This window comes from Typopeltis vanoorti, chromosome 13 (genome assembly GCF_054136105.1).
Source record: "Typopeltis vanoorti isolate ZY-2024b chromosome 13, IOZ_Tvanoo_1.0, whole genome shotgun sequence".
Classification (NCBI taxonomy): Eukaryota; Metazoa; Arthropoda; class Arachnida; order Uropygi; family Thelyphonidae; genus Typopeltis; species Typopeltis vanoorti.
Window position 1 is genome coordinate 13,576,768 of NC_143561.1, and position 17,831 is coordinate 13,594,598.

The 17,831-nt window shown below is 39.0% G+C and overlaps 1 protein-coding gene across 1 annotated transcript in view; it reads left to right on the plus strand.

The window, feature by feature from the left end:
- The window catches only part of LOC150099941 (uncharacterized), a 371,458-nt gene that overhangs the window by 101,023 nt on the left and 252,604 nt on the right, over positions 1–17,831 (plus strand). The gene's annotated exons all lie outside the window — the stretch shown is intronic.

Consider the following 17,831-nt stretch of genomic DNA (forward strand, 5'->3'; position numbering starts at 1 on the left):
AATTGGACGCAAGAGGAACTCAATATCACACATTTTCACTTGCCACCGAAAAAAATCTGAAAGTAACGCTACAAGGAGTCTCCGAGGATATTGACACGGATGAAATAGTTACCTTAACTTCCAGGATCTACCTTCCATAAAGGTCACTAGAATGTTTAGATCAAATAAGATACCTATGCCTTTGATCTTAGTAGAAATTCATAACATTTACAAAGACATCTATAATTTAAAATCAATCTGTGGACTCAAAATCACCTCAGAACCATTGAGAAAGAAAGCATCTTCTGGGCAGTGCCACCGATGCCAAAAATTTGGCCATGCCCAGAAGTTATGCAAAGCTTAGTTCAGATGCCTAAAATGTGGCAAGAATCACCCCACCAACACCTGCGCCAAGCCAAAATCTACTCCAGCTAATTGCGCTAATTATGGGGATCCTCACGCTGCTAATTTTAGAGGGTGTATACATCACCTCAAAAACAGATGGAATGATCCAAATCATCAATCTACCTCGTCATCTAGTGCGAGAGTTCCTGAAGCTCAGGCTCCTCAGCTCTCCAAGAGTGAGATCATGACAACAGGTGCTCGCCCATCATTAACATCCCTTAAGAAAACGAATCTTCAACATCAAGCGAGAACATATGCTGATGTGGTCCGCTCCAAACAGATAGTACAAACCCAGAACCTGAATAATCCACATTGAAATCTATCAGCTATTATCACCTCTTCTCTTGAAAACATGCTGCAGGATTTCAGCAACTCAAATCCATCCCTAAGTGTCACAAAAAGATTCTTACAGCAAACCCAATCCATATTATCTGCACTCTCTGATGCATAGGAAAAACATCGCTCCAAACTCTCTTAGGATTATTGCTTGGAATGCCAACGGTATAAAAAATAAACTGTTAGAAAGCCAGGAATTTAATAATAGATACAACCCAGATATATTGCTAATTAATGAAACTCACCTGAGGCCTGCTGACACCCTGAAAATCAAAGGGTATCAGATTTACAGAAACGACAGACTTGGGTATAGAGGTGGAGGTACAGCCACCCTTATCAAAAACTATATAAATCATCATTCAATAACCAACCCTACTACCACCAACCTCGAAATCACAGGAATTAATGTCCTCACAAACTCAATTGGAAACCTTAAAATTTTTTCTGGGTACAGCCCTCAATTAAAGACATTATTGACCTCAGATCTGGATGCCATCTTTGGAGTAAAAGGACCGGTCGTCATCGCAAAACATCCTGCTTGGAACAGTAAATCTACCAATAAAAATGGTCGCATCCTTTCTAGCTACACAGGATCAAACTATGCTGTTGTGGCTGGACGTACTGAACCAACTCATCTCAGTACGTCTGGCACTGCTGACATCCTGGATATAGCTATCCTGCAAGATTTTAATACAGTACAGCCTTATATCACTAAACGAGCTGTCGTCGGATCACAACCCAATTCTACTGCAATTGGGAGAACAAGAATACCTGTCTCCTCCCTCTCATTCAGGCATATCGTGGAAGAGAATGTCTAAAGCACTTAGGGATCAAATTGGACCCGTCCCTCACATATGCACACCAGAAGATGTGGAATCTGCAGTGACTAGCTACACCCAACAGATTAAGTCCGCTATAACGGTTGCAACCTTCCAGAAACCTGATCGTTTGCCTGAGGACATTATGAACCTGATCAGAGAGAAGAGCAGAGCTAGGAAGAGATTTCATAACACTCGCGCTCCTCAGGACAAGACAGTGCTTAATAGATTAAATTGAGCAGTAAGAGATGCACTTAAAACTCATAGAAACAAGTTTAGGATAAAAAGTTAGCCTCTATCTCACCTATTGATCACTCTATTTGAGGACTACTGAAAAACATCAAAAATAAAAACAGATCCCTACCCCCATAATCTCAAAACAAGGCCTAGTCCACACAGATGCAGATAAGGCAGAAGCCATACTAAAAAATCTTGAGGATCAATGCAAACCTTCTTATAACAACTTAGATTTCAATCATCTGTACAAAATCCACAAATATGTCAGGCATGCATTAAACCTCCCAGATACCAGTGCTGACCATATTACACCCGCATCACCTGTTGAATTATATGATATTATTAAAAAACTTAAGAACAATAAAGCTCCTAGACCAGACAGCATCTCAAACAGGGTGATCAAGCTGCTACCTCGAAAAGCTATAGTGCACCTGACCAGTATAATAAATGCAATCTTAAGACTTCACTATTTTCCTTCTACCTGGAAACTGGCTGATGTGATTCCTATACATAAGCCAGTCAAAGACCCACACTTACCGCAGAATTATCGTCCAATCAGTCTCATCTCCAATCTGGGTAAGGTTACAGAGAAGGTCATCCTCTCACGACTCCAAACCTCAGTAAATGACCTAAACATCTTCCCTAAAGAACAGTTTGGTTTTCGGCAACACCATAGTACTACCCAGCAAATCCACAGAATTGTCGAATACATCACCACCAGTTACAATTGGTGCCAGTGCACAGGAGCTGTTTTCCTAGACCTATCCAAAGCATTTGACCAAATCTGGCATTTTAGACTCCTGTACACACTTATCTCAGCCGGTAGCTCACTAAAAATGGTTCATCTAATCCATTCATATCTTCAGAATAGATCAATGCAAGTTAAAATCAACGGTTCTACATCGTCCCAGCACCATATCTTTGCTGGAATGGCGCAGGGATCTCTAATGGCTCCATTACTGTTTTCTGTATACATGTCAGACATCCCACACAATCCGATGACTTCCATTTTGGCCCTATATGCGGACGATACGGCAATACTAACCAGATCTCTCAGACCCCATTTCATTACCAGAAAGCTTCAAGAAAACCTTCTAAAGCTGGAGGGTTGGTTCTCCAAGTGGAGATTGGAAGTCAACCCCCTGAAAAGCTCAGCGGTTCTTTTCTCAAAAAGGCCAAAGTCTCCTGCAGGAGATGTGTTACTATGCAATACTAAAATTCCCTGGCAGACAGAAACAAATTACCTGAGTGTGATTCTCAACAAAAAGCTATCTTTCAACCAACACACAAATCTGCGTGCGCAAAAGCATCTAAAGCCATAGCTCAGATCTATCCGTTAATTAATAGAAATATCAAGCTCAGCAACAGAATCAAATTGCAGCTATACCAGATGACGATTCGTCCTATAATCATCTATGCCTCTCCGACCTGGAGCCACACCTCTAATGCTAACATTATCAAAATACAGCGAGTGCAGAACAAGTGCTTGAGAATGATTCTGAACTCCCTGTGGTATGTTAGAAACAATCAACTCCACAGAGACACAAATATTCCCTATATTTTCTCTTTTCTACAATCGTTAGCATGCACGTCTTTCCTAAAGACGTCCACACATCCCAACGATTTAGTTCAGCAAGCTGCAGCATACGAGCAAACGGACATATTCAAATATAGAAGACCGAAAGCTATATTAGCCTCCTATAACGATGCATAATCTTCATGCCCATTCAGGGCGAGCAAACTGCTCGTAAATTTTACCCTCACAGTAACCACAACAGATAGCGGGGAATATGAAAAACATTTTGCTTCAACCCTAAAGACATAAACGTCAATTGTCAATTGTCTCTTCATAAAAAATTTAGTACAGCTAGATTACTGATATTACTGATTACTTATATATTATAATATGCAATTATATACTATATACTATAGGCGCGTAACATTTAGTATAACAATGAATTATTAGTTCAGAATATCATAAAGTTGCAGTTCTTACACAAAGTTACAGACTTTAGAGTAAGAATATATTTAAATATATATATATATATATATATATATATATATACGCTCTATACGGTCTTTGCGATATTTTTTTTAAAGTAAAATATATATATATATATATATATATATTTTATTTATTTATTTATTTATTTTATTTTCTTGCGAAAGCCTTGTAGTGGTGTTTTTAGAGAATCCAGTTTTATACTGGGTAAGCTAATGCAGTGGAAAATATAAAACTTTGACAAGTTTGTATAATTGGAGTCTTAGTTCAGGAAAGATCCCACAAGAATAGAAAGAATGCATGATAATCCCATTGCACAATGATTGTACAGAAACTAACTTATTAGTATACTTGGAGTGATTTTAGAGAAATTAGTAAGAACACGCATTTAGAAATGGGTGGACAAAGAAGCTAAGCGTTCCAAGGAACAGCACAAGTTTACTAAAGTATGGTCATGTTTAAGCAACTTGCTCGTAGTTTATGATAATGTTGCAGCGAAGTTGGACAAAGGGAATGGATACACTACAACTTTGCTAAGGCATTTCATAGGATCCCAGGTGAAAAACTGTTGCGTAAACTGGAGAATATGAGATTGGAATATAAACTATTGACTTGGATAAGAGGGTTGCTGATGAACAGCTATCTTAAAGGGATATATCGGGATGTGAATCCGCCAGATTTGAGGTGACCAGTGGTGTTACCCCTTGTGATCAGTCCTTGGACCATTGTTGTTTAATCTATATATTAATAATATTGGAAAGAGATTGACATGGAGATCTTCAGTTGTTTTGCCATGCTAAGGTAAGCAGGGAATGTAAATGGTGTATATTAGTTTAGAGATGCTACTAATGTACACCATTTACAGGGCGATTCGAATAGGCTGGAAGTGTGGGCAAACGATAATGGCTATCAAATCTGTTAGTAAGTGTAAAGTTGTGCGCTTTGGAGTGATGACATATCCAACGCAATATTATACTGGTGGGGTTATGTTTGGAGTAACTGACGAGGTTAGAGATTTTGGAGTTATGGTGGATAGAAATTTGAAATTCAAAGGTCACATAAATAAACTTGCAAATACAACTCAGAGGGTAATTGAGACGTCAAAACAAACATTGGTATGTAAAGATAAGGAAGTCATTTTTCCTCTTTATAGGGCCTTGATACTGGATTACTGTGTGTAGATTTGTCCTCCTTGGTTTGGAGAGGGATGAAGGACTTATGGAAACGGTACCAAGAAGAGTTAGAAAGATTATATTGGAATCATAGAATGTACATTACGAGTGAAGATTGAGAGTAAGTGGACTGCATAGACAAAAGACAGAGGGGAACGATACGATAGAAGTCTGTTGAAAGGACATTATGGGATCAAAAAAAAATCAGTTAACGCCTTTTATTCCCGTATAGGGAGTCGATGAGGTCGTTTTAGCCCAATCTAACTTTTGGAGACTGAGTGGGCTGTTCAATCTCCACTGGTAGCCAATCAGTGATAGCTTCCCCAAGGTTGTCACTAAATAAGTGGCATGCAGTGAAGAGAGCTCAATAATTGCCGCCATCTCGTGATCCATAACCCTAACACAATATACTTCTAACGTCTGAAATAGTGTGAGTTCTACGATCGATTTTCTTGAATTTACGGGACGAAAAACCCGAGTTTCCGAGAAAAAAAATCTCTTGACGTGCCAGAGATCGACTAACTCGGGAACCGGTCGAAAAAAGGGCTTAGAAAAATTTCCTCTAGTCACTCACTAGATTCGAAACAAAGTCTTTCTTCGTGCGGTCAAGCGCCGTAGTGTGCAAACGCCATATCCACTGAGCTACACAGGCGCTTGACATTATGGGATATCTGTTGATAAAATTTTTAATTATATGGAAGGTGGGGAGAGGACAAGGGGGGCACCAGTTGAAGCTAAGTTTGTGTGCAGTCAAGAAAGGGGAGAGCTAGATTTTTCTTTCACAGAACTGCAAGTGAATGGAACAGTTTACCTTCAGGGATAGTGAGTGCATCTTGTGTGAACGAGTTTAAGAAAAGGTATGGTAGCTGGTGCTGGAGACGTATGACCTCTCTCGATGAGTCTTTGATTCCTGGATAATAATAATAATTTATAACATACATTGAAAGCCAAACGGCTATTTTTCTGGCAACCTTAATAATAATGAAGGAGATATGAATCTTTTGATGTTTAACTGCCAGTAAGCGAAACTCAAAGAACTCGGACTAAGATCTATGAGTTTCATACCGAAAAAAAGGTTGAAACCGGTTTGGGTAGTGACCTCTCCTTATAATGTAATTACAGTATTACATCCCCTAGGGGCTGTGTTTTTACATTATGAGAAAATATCAAGGATAGTGAGGGAGCTTGCTCCACCTTTGCTTCGAGTTGCCTTGCTGTTGCACTACCAAGTGGTTACTTACACTTGGATTTGCCGATAGTTTTTCGGTATGAAACTCATAGATCTTAGTCCGAGTTCTTAGAGTTTCGCTTACTGGCAGATAAACATCAAAAGATTCATATCTCCTTCATTAATAATAATTTGTTTGGATAAAATAAAAATCTTAATAAAATTTACGGGGTTATTAATATTAAATCAAGAAACTTAGTAATTCGTCTAGCATAAAATTCTCTCATGATCTAAGAAAATACAGTTAGAATTGTAATTAGGTCTCATAACATGGTATGTTATGAAACCAATGCTATACACACACAGATGCTCCTAACTCTCTCGACTAGAACTGACGGAGTTCTATCGGGGACTATTACATTTAGCGATTTTTTAAAGAGTTTTTATTGAGCTGATGGCCATTTGGACATTGCTAGATCCGCATCGGCAGCCGGATAAAATCCTTGCCGACTTACAAAAATAAATAAATAACTTTTCTGTTTATCGATACACAACTACGAGAGAGCATGATGAACTAGACTAGTTGAGTAGCAACTTGACCTCAGAAGAATGCACAATTTGGCGGAGCCGGTCGAGAAATGATGCCGCTATAGTTGTTCTCAGAGGCACTGCGGCCATTGTCATTGAAATTAGTTCAAGAGGAAACCCGATTTTTGCGACAAGGCAGACAAAGCTTGTGTCAACGATATCCTTGGGGGAAGCGGAGACTTGGGGGTGGAATGAAAAAAAAAAAAAAAAAAAGGATTCCCGTTTGTCTTTAGAATATTGTGAACGGGAAAACAGGTGTGGCGTGTGTGAAAGAAAAGCCGTTAGTTGAGATACGGGTTAAACATGACGGACACGAGGCGAATAAGTTCACCGGATACTATAATAATGTACGGTGTCTGATAGACGATAGTGGTGAAAGAAAATCCATATTTATTAAAAAGATTGATCAAGATTTTCGAACACCGAGATTCTCACGTGGTTAGGTTACCATATAAAAGTTAATAATCCATGTTATAATTCTAATCGATTCTGTTTAATTCAAAATTCAACGTAAAACGCCGTTTGAATCTTAAAATACTACTAGAAAATAATTTGTGTGTGTGTGTGTGTGTGTTTAAAGATGTGTCATGTATGGATATTGACTTTTTGCGTGCGAATGCCAGGAAGTGGCACCCACAACTTTTAGTGCGATCATTCGTACGCTATCTGTGACAATTTTTTTTAGAATCGTTGCCCTTCCTGTTTCACGTATCCATGACAACGTTTTCGTATTATATTAAGCATAGTATAGCATGTATGATAAGGTTTAGATTTAATATATTATTAATATGTTAATAACTTTATTCAATTTCAGTAGAGATTTCACGTTATAAAAAAAGGTGTTGGAAGTATTTTTTTTTAAATTTTATAATAAGAAAATATTCAGTTTAGGTTTTGATATCAGTACATCAATAAGCATATTCATGCAATAGTATTATATATAATTTATCCCTGTTTGAGACCGGGAAGGGAAATTACTGTTGCCATGACGACTATATCTCTTTTTCTCAATGACGCTATGATAAGCAGCGCTCACTGACTTACAAAAAAAAAAAAAAAAAATCGCATCATACAAATTATGTTTTTTTGTTTAAAGAAGGAAGTAATTAAGTGGAATCCAGAAGCATCCCACAACACACCCTTTTCTGTGATTCCCATGGCGATTTACGGCAGAAAAGAGACGCTGTCATTCAGTCTACTTAACCTACTTTCTCTGCCCCTATCGGAGGAAATTACCCGTACCTTCTATCTTGTGTGTGTCCTGCCACTCCAATAATGGCTGCTAATTTATCCATCCCGTGACCGTTCACTTCCCATTGCACGCATAGTGCGCGTAGGTGTGCGTGTGTGTGTGCTCGCGCGCACGTCAATGTCTTTTCTACAGCACTTCTTCTTCCATTGAGTTAAGTTGGCAATAAGCAATAATCCAAACTGCTATCAGCTGTCGTCTGCTCTAACAATGGCATTTTGCGTTGTGTTGTTGAATTAGAGTGTACAATCTTTCCAATATTTCTGATCTTTTTCGTACTACACATAAATCCAACTTTTTTTTTTAATAGTTTTCATGTATTCACTAAGCTCTTCAGAATGCAAATATCCAAATAGGCAATTTCTTCTTTATTTACTACTAATATTTGCAGAAATAACATTAGTCTTGAAAAAAATGTATATTTGGTAGTCGGAGAAAAAACATGTATAATTTTTCATAAAGTGCACTCATGTAGCCTGTATACTTTATTTTTATTTCTATAGAAAATAACAATACATTATTTCATTTAAATTTTTTAAATAAAACTTTAAATTTATGAATTGGTTTTTTATATTTTCCAAAATATATAATACACCTTAATTATATTTAAATAAAAGAAATAGATTAAAGATATCTCTTGCTATGTAATTGGGTTCGTGAATTTTATCCGTTAATTAATTTGGAAGTCCTTTTTAGGACTTCCAGGGTAACGGATAGCAATGCTATAGCCAATGAAGTTTTAACTGATGCTCGGCTATTGCCGTTTTCCAGCCATGACTAGGGCTTTTAGTTCAATAACACTCCATCCATACAGATTTTCTTCATTCAGATGACGGGATAAAGAGTCAAGGACTCAGTCCATCTCCCAGTTCTTTTAAGAATCTATTAAATGTTTCTTGCAGACTATTCGCAAGAAGAATTCAACTATAATTCAACTTGGTTTTTCTAATCTTCAAAATATACCGGCTCCAGGAGATGTTTTATTGAGGGTGTAAGCGGGTAGAGTCCATTGATATTTTCTATCCGTGCTGCAAGCAATGACTACCTATGATGTAAGAACTGACCTGCCAGCACACCACTGGATTCTCAATCTTTTTTAAAATATGGTCCGTGTTTTCTAATGCAATAGAGGTGAACCGCGAGTTAACTTCAGGATTTATTTTCAGGTGCTTTGTTACCCTTGACCTACGGCACAGGTCATTGTCCTCACTTTTCCCTTTTTTTCTTCTCTTCCTCTTCACTTTCAGAGGGGGCCGTTGGGAGTTGAACAACTAGCTACTGTGATGCACATCGTCTTGCAAGCACCTACAGTTTGTCTGTTAAGAATTTAAGCCAATTCTCAAAGTTTTAAGATTAGTTTTCACATTAGTTAAAAAGTATAGATTTCTAAGATGTTTGAAATGGTTTTTTTTTTCACGAAAAAAATTCTTGTAGTTAAATAAAAGGAGAGTAAAAGGGTAGACAACGATGTAGGAGGTAGGAAAAAAATTTAAAAAAAAATTAGAATCAATACACGACACTTGTTTGTCTGCATACGGGTAATTGGCATCGGAAGAATCCCCCCCCCCCTCTGATGATCAGTTATCGGTCCTTCCCTACCTTACACTATTCCAGACACCTCTTCCTTGTCAGATGATTATCCGCTCGTGCCTTTCTTAGATCCCATAACTGACAGCATTCTGCTACCACGCCCATCACCCAGACACCACGTGATTTGTTGCTCATCATTTCCATCCTGGTTACTGTTTCCGTAAAAGGATAGATGAAAAGCTCGAGGTCGTCAGGCGGTAATGTGGGTCTCTACATCTCTGTGTCATGTACGGGTGCATTCAAGTCCGGAACCAACTTGTACTCTGGCGCCATCTCAAGTTCCCCATATAAATTGCCGAACACGAAAATTCCTTTGTTGTTCGAAGAGCATCACCCAGTGATCGAGTTTAAACGTCACTAAATGACGTAAGACCATTGTTGGTTGCTTCAACACTTTATTCCAGGATGTCACGAGAACAATGATAACAGAAACATCCCTCCATTTTTTTCTCCTATTAAAACAATCTATGAGGTTTTTAAGACAATAACATTTAAGGTATTAACGGAATTTTAAACTCTCTATTAATTGGGGGGGGGGAAGGGATCCGCCGTTTCCATAATTCTCGATCCATACACGTTATGATAACCGTTTTGTTTGGCCGGATGGGTGAAGCGAGAACCTATTCATATTCCACATTATCTGTAGAAGAAAATGTATATGGATGGGGTAATATAGGGCTATAGGCTCTGATCGTGGCAGGAGGGTAACAGCAATAGCCGAGCCTCGGTTAAAACTTCATTGGCTACAGCACTGCCAACCATTACCCTCCCTGGGTATCAATTTTAGTCGCCTCGTACGACATGCATGGGTTGAAGTGGAGCCATTCTTATTCCTTATCCTTATAAGGACTGGCTTAAAGGGGCGAAGCAAGAATGCTTTTCATCTTCCCCATTATCTATAGAGGACATTGTAGGGATAAGGTGTTATTGAGCTATTAAAGCTCTGATCATGGCAGGAGGATAACAGCAATAGCCGAGCCTCAGTTAGAACTTCATTGGCTACAGCATTGCCATCCATTACCCTCCAAGGGTATTAATCACCGCATCTCACGGTCGATTAACGTCCATCAATCCAACCGTTTCCCATTCTTATTCCTTATAAGGACTGGCTTAAAGGGACGAAGCAAGATTGCTTTTCATATTCCCCGTTGTCTGTAGAGGACAGTGTAGGGATAAGGTGTTGTTGAACTATTGAAGCTCTGATCATGGCAGGAGGGTAACAGCAATAGCCGAGCCTCAGTTAGAACTTCATTGCTATCATTAACCTCCCTGGGTACCAATTTTAGTCCCCTCTTACGACATGCATTAGCTACATTGATGATACGTAAGTAAAGCCAATCTCTAAAAATTAAGACGATCCCTAGACCACTCAGTAGTGGCCGAAAGACGGTCCATCTCAGCGTTGGCTCCACTCAATGATGGCCTTCCACCCACACACCACCACCGAGCAGAACCACTCATATTCCGAAGAAAAGCATTCATCGACAAAGCCCCTCAAAGGAAAACACCTTTCCCGGAGACTCAAATTGTTCCCTTAAGGCAAAAACCTTAAGCGAGCGAACTCAAACTCTCAGCGTCCAATTAATCGCCTCTTACGATATGCTTGGATTTACAATGGCGCTATTCTTATCCCGGTAACCACACAGGGAACATTTTTATTCCTTATATAAGGACTGGCTTAAAGGGGCGAAGCAAGAATGCTTTTCATCTTCCCCGTTATCTGTAGAGAACAGTGTAGGGATAAGGTGTTATTGAGCAATTAAAGCTCTGATCATGGCAGGAGGGTAACAGCAATAGCCGAGCCTCAGTTAGAACTTCATTGGCTACATTTTTATTCCGGCTACTATACACCTACAAATATGAAAATTATCAGATAATCAAAAAGGTGTATTATGCATTCTTACAATAGCGACATTATACTCCGGTATTAACTTAATATCAAGCCATTATTTACTTACATATTGGAATTGTGGAAAGTTTTTATCATAATTTAATAAAATATATAATAATTATTATTAAATTAAACAATTGATACTGATGTAAAGTGTGACATTCTATATAATCTAATAAAGATACTTCGCGAGCAACTTTGCTCGTTTACACTTAAAGGATTAAGCAAGAATATAATTTCTTTGCAAATTTAATTTAAAATATATATTTGAGTTTCCAATTGTCAAGCAGCACTGAAAAGGTCTTTTTTGTTTAGCCTTCTGGGCAGCACTTAACATTTAAACTTAGTGCAAATGTACTGTTTGTTGTTATTTGTCACACATGCTTGTGTATTATTTTGATTAATTGTGTCAACTTAAAATAAGACTACTGGACACGTAATAAATATTCTAAACAACAAATTTCACAGTAAGAATGGATAGAGAATCTGTCTTCGGCATGAGTACAGATGGGGTGCAGGAACATATTTGTGGAATCATGTAATAATTGAATTCTGTTCGTATTCAGTGTTTTTTTTTTTTTTTTTTTTTTTTTTTTTGATTTTCCTTCCTCTTATCTCGCATTCAGGAATGATAAATTTTTTAGCCACTTTCCCGTCCCTTAAATAGACATTGTTTTATGATAATCACCTTCTGGATTGTTCATAATCATTATGTACACACTAAGATATAGCGTTAAAAAAAAAAAAAATTGACTAGATGGGTGAAGCAAGAATGCTTTTCATATTCCCCTTTATCTGTAGAAGAAAATGTATGGATGGGGCTATAAGCTCTGGTCATGGCGGGGTAACGGCAATAGTCGGGCCTCGATTAAAACTTAATTGGATACTGAATAAGTAAAGCCATCTCTAAAAATTAGGACGATCCCTAGACCACTCCATAGTGCCGAAAGACCGTCCAACTCAGCGTTGGCTCCACTCAGTGAGGGGCTTCCCCACCACCGAGTAGAACCGCCCATATTCCAGGAAAAAGCATCCACCGACACAGTCCTCACCGGAAAACACCTTCCACGGAGACTCAAAATGCTCTCCCGGGCAAACCTCCTCGAAATATATATAAGCCCCCCCCCCCCCCCCTCAACGGGAGCAAAATTTCGGAAGAAACCTAAGAGAGCGAAACTCAATGTCCCAGGTTAACGGCAATGCCGAACCTCAGTTAAAACTTCATTGGCTACAGCATTGCCATCCATTACTCTCAGCTCGAATACAGAATATTAACTCATTGTATACAGAATTGACAATTGACATTTATGTCTTCAGGGGTGAAGAAAGATGCTTTTCATAATCCCCGCTATCTGTTGTGGTCACAGTGAGGGTAAAATTTATGAGCAGTTTGCTCGCCCTGAATGGGCATAGAGATTATGCATCGCTATAGGAGGTTAATATAGCTTTTGGTCTTCTATGTTTGAATATGTCCGTTGCCTCGTATGCTGCAGCTTGCTGAACCAAATCGTTGGGGTGTGTGGACGTCTTTAGGAAAGACGTGGATGCTAAGGATTGCAGAAAAGAGAAAATATAGGGAATATTTGTATCTCTATGAAGTTCATTGTTTCTAACATACCACGGGGCATTCAGAATCATTCTCAAGCACTTGTTCTGCACTCGCTGTATTTTGATAATGTTAGCATTAGAGGTGTGGCTCCAGGCCGGAGAGGCATAGATGATTATAGGACGAATCGTCATCTGGTATAGTTGCAATTTGATTCTGTTGCTGAGCTTGCTATTTCTATTAATTAGCGGAGAGATCTGAGCTATGGCTTTAGATGCTTTTTCGCACGCAGATTTGATGTGGTGGTTGAAAGATAGCTTTTTGTCAATAATTACACCCAGGTAATATGTTTCTGTCTGCCAGGGAATTTTAGTATTGAATAGTAACACATCTCCTGCGGGAGATATTGGCCTTTTCTAGAAAAGAATGGCTGAGCTTTTAGGGGTTGACTTCCAATCTCCATTTAGAGAACCAACCCTCCAGCTTTAGAAGGTTTTCTTGAAACTTTCTGGTAATGAAGTGGAGTCTGAGAGATCTGGTTAGTATTGCTGTATCGTCCGCATACAGGGCCAAAATGGAAGTCATGGGATTGTGTGGGATGTCCGACATGTATACAGAAAACAGCAATGGAGCTAGTAGGGATCCCTGCGGCACTCCAGCGAAGATATGGCGCTGGGATGAGGTTAGAACCATTGATTTTACTTGTATTGATCTAGTCTGAAAAATACAGAACCTTATAAGGACTGGCTTAAAGGGGCGAAGCAAGAATGCTTTTCATCTTCCCCGTTATCTGTAGAGGACAGTGTAGGGATAAGGTGTTATTGAACTATTAAAGCTCTGATCATGGCAGGAGGGTAACAGCAAAAGCCGAGCCTCAGTTAGAACTTCATTGGCTACAGCATTGCCATTCATTACCCTCCAAGGGTATCAATCAATCGCCGTATCTCACAGTCGATTGCTTCCTCTACCCAGAATACAAAACCATTGACCATTGACGTTACTGACAGGATGGGTGAAGCACAAGTGCTTTTCATATTCCCCTTTATCTGTAATGAGAGTTATTTGGGAATGGGAGATTTGTGAGCAATTAAGCTCGCCCTCTGAGGGCAGTAGTGTTAGCTATGATCAGTTGAGAGAAGAATAGCCTTCGGTCTTTTGTGTTTGTAGTAATCAGTCTCATTGTAATTGACAGCTTGCACGATTAGTGGGTTTGAATGTGAACTTGACTTCACGAAGAATTTTTCTGCAAGATCACGAAGAAGGGAGGAGATGTATGGAATGCCGGTTTCTCGGTGAATCTGTGAATTTCTGACGAACCACGGTGCATCCAGGATCATCCTAAGGCATTTATTTTGGATTCTCTGCAATTTTGAAATGTTTGATCTTGAAGTGTGACTCCATGCTGGTGAGGCGTAGGTGATGACTGGACGTATTACCATCCGGTAAAGAAGCAATTTATTATGTAGGTTCAATTTGCTCTTGCGGTTGATCAATGGGTAGAGCTGAGCTATGACTTTGGAAGATTTGGAACAAACGAGATTGATGTGTTTGTTGAAAAGGAGTTTCTTATCCATCAATACTCCAAGATATTTGGTCTCTGAATGCCATGGGATCTTTTGACCAGAGAGCAGGATGTCTTCTTTGTTGCAGATCTTTCTTCTTGAAAACATCATGGCTGAGCTTTTGAGGGGGTTTACTTGAATTCTCCAGTTGGTGAACCAGTTTGCTAGCTCATTGATACTTCCTTGGAGTCTAGTGATTGCTAGGTGAGGGCTGAGCGATCTGGCCAGAATAGCGGTATCGTCGGCATAAAGAGCCGTAGTAGTTTTTGGGTTGAGAGGAACATCTGCCATGTAAGTTGTGAAAAGTATTGGGGCCAGAAGAGAACCTTGAGGTACTCCCGCCTGGATTCTGCGCCTTGAAGAAACAATTCCGTTGAGTTTTACTTGCATGTATCTTTCATTGATATATGAATATATGAGTTTCACTAGTTTAATTGGGATATTGTTTTCAATTAGTTTGAAGATAAGGCCTTGATGCCAGACCTTATCAAAAGCCTTGGCAACATCCAAAAATACAGCAGCAGTATGAAGGTGCCAGTTAAAACCATGAGTGATATGTTCTGTTAGTCGGTGAATTTGTTGCACCGTGTTGTGAGCTTTGCGAAACCCAAATTGTTCATTTGGGATTATTTTCTGTTGGTCCACTGCTGTTTGCAGTCTTGATAGGATGATCTTTTCTGTCACTTTGCCAAGACAGGAAAGAAGACTGATGGGCCTGTAGCTTTGGGGAAGTTGTGGGTTATTACCAGGTTTTTTCAGAGGTATAATGTCCGCGACTTTCCAATCAGAGGGAAAGTATTGGAATCTTAAGATGGAATTGGTAATATTAACTAGATGAATTATGGCTTTCCGTGGGAGTAGCTTTATTATTCTATTGGTAATGCCGTCAGGGCCGGGGGCCTTTTTATTCTTCAGATGGGAAATGATATTTATTATTTCTGTTGGAGATGTGGGGATGATGGTTTCTGAATCATCCTTAAGCTGACTTAGTGCATTTCTAACTTTACGATGGACTTTGTAAATAAGATTGATATTTAAGTTTGCATAAGATGGGCTGCATTGATTTTCCAGATTGTCAATTAGGGCTTCTGCTTTTTCTTCATCTGTGTGTGCAACTCCAAGATTGGTCTTTAAAGGGGGAAGTGGTTGTCTTTTGGTACGAAGAGATTTTACAAACTTCCACATGGAGTTATCTTCTGGGTTGATTTCTTTCAGTTTGGTTTCCCATTTGGAGTTTCTGTGGACCTGGAGGGCTTCTCGAACCTGTCTGTTCAAAGTGTTTAAGGTTGCTTTGTCCTGCGGGGCTCTGGTGTTGTGATATCGCTTTCTGGCCTTGTTTTTGGCTCTAATCAGGTCCATTATCTCTTCTGGGATCTTGGAAGCGTGGAAGACAGTGGTTTGAGTGACTGATGCTATTGCTGTGTTGATTTGCCTAGTTAAGTTGTTTACAGCTTGATCTATTTCTTCTTTTTTACGAATGACAGGGGGAGGACCGATGTGGATTGGAAGAACCTTAGAGAGCTTGTCCCATGGTATGAAAGAATGATGGGGAGAGAGTTGGTCTTGAAGTCCTAACCTGAGTAGGATGGGATTATGATCTGAGTTAAGCTCTTCTACTGTCTCCAGCTGGTATTGATATTTGATGTTTCTGAGGATAACTATGTCTAATACATCAGAACTTCCTGATGGGCTGTAGTGGGTGGGGTCAGTGGGTCCAGCTACTATTGATGAGTTGAGTAATGTGTAGTTGTATAAGGTACGTCCTTTGGTGTTGATTGACGAACTGAACCAAGCCGTATGTTTAGAGTTAAGGTCTCCAGCTATGATTATGGAATCTGTGGAGCCGAGGATGGAGTCTAAGTCTGCTGTCAATAGTGGAATACTGGGAGGATTGTACGCTGCGTAGATTTTGAGTTTGCCAGCGTTATTTGTGTGCACCTCCACACCCGTCACCTCAAGGTTTAGAGTTTGGGGGTTGGTCAGCGAGTTGTGGCTTAAATAATTTTTGATAAAGATAGCTGTTCCACCTCCACTAGAGTTAAGTCTGTCTGTCCTGTATAAAATATAACCTCTTAGTTTTGGATTGTTTGATGGTCTGAGGTGGGATTCACTGATCAGGATTATGTCTGGATTGTATCTTTTTGCAAATTCTTGCAGCTCGAGAATTTTGTTTGTTAAGCCATTGGCATTCCATGCTGTTATCATGAGAGAATTTGGTTTAAATTTTTTAAACATTATAGAGAGCTGTTAGTATGGATTGGGTTTCTAGGTAGAATCTTTTTCTGGAGGATGGTGAGGTGCTTGCTTTGCTGAATTCATGCAGCATTGTTGCAAGTGACGAGGTTAAAGCTGAAGTGAGATTAGAGCTTGTTCGCTCTTGTGATGAAGAAGTCTGGGTTCTTACCGCTTCTGCAAAACGTTAACTCATTGAAAATTTAATAGCTATATATATCAGATATTTAAGGGTGTATTCTCTATTTTTAAAATTTCAAAAAGAAAATTAAATTATTTAAAGTATTAAATGAAGTTTTAAGAAATAAATATAAGTTACATTTTTATGTCATATGAAATTATCCCAGAAGAAAGATTGATTCACAAAGAGCATATTGTTTGTTGTCACATCCTTTCTAAAGTGTTATATTCAATTTATATTCCAAATCTCATGAAACATTATAGAGAAAAAACGTTAATTTGTAAGTGTTCGCCACATCTACGCTAATAGCATTCTCCGTTAAAAAAAAAAAAAAAAAAAAAAAAAAAAAAAAAAAAAAAAAAGACTTACGCTACGCATGTAATTTGGGTTGAATAGGTATTGAAAGTAGCATATATAACGTGGTATGTTTCTGCATCTAAAAAAAACAATTTACTTAGTTATTGAACGACTTTCACTCTATCAATTGTCTTTCTTTCTCATTCTGTGAGTATGTTCTTTATTCCCGATGTGCACTCTTGGGTGCCGAAGCGTAAGAACCACGCATTCATCCAACCCTTCATTCACCTTGTGGAAACAGCCGACTGATGTGTGTCACACCCGATCACGCGTCACACACAGAACACTTCTCTGTCATCTTACACAAGAACGAAAAAAAAACAAACGGCTGAAAATAGACCTTCTGAGGAAGTCGACACATTAAGACGAAACAGCTTTGGATCCGGACGACGGGGAACTGAAAAAGTATGTCACGAACATTGGAGGAAATGAAACAAAGCCAGTTACAGACGGCGCCAGAATTGGTGACCGCTGTCCAATAATTATGAACCATTTTGCATCCTGACCCCAAGTTCATA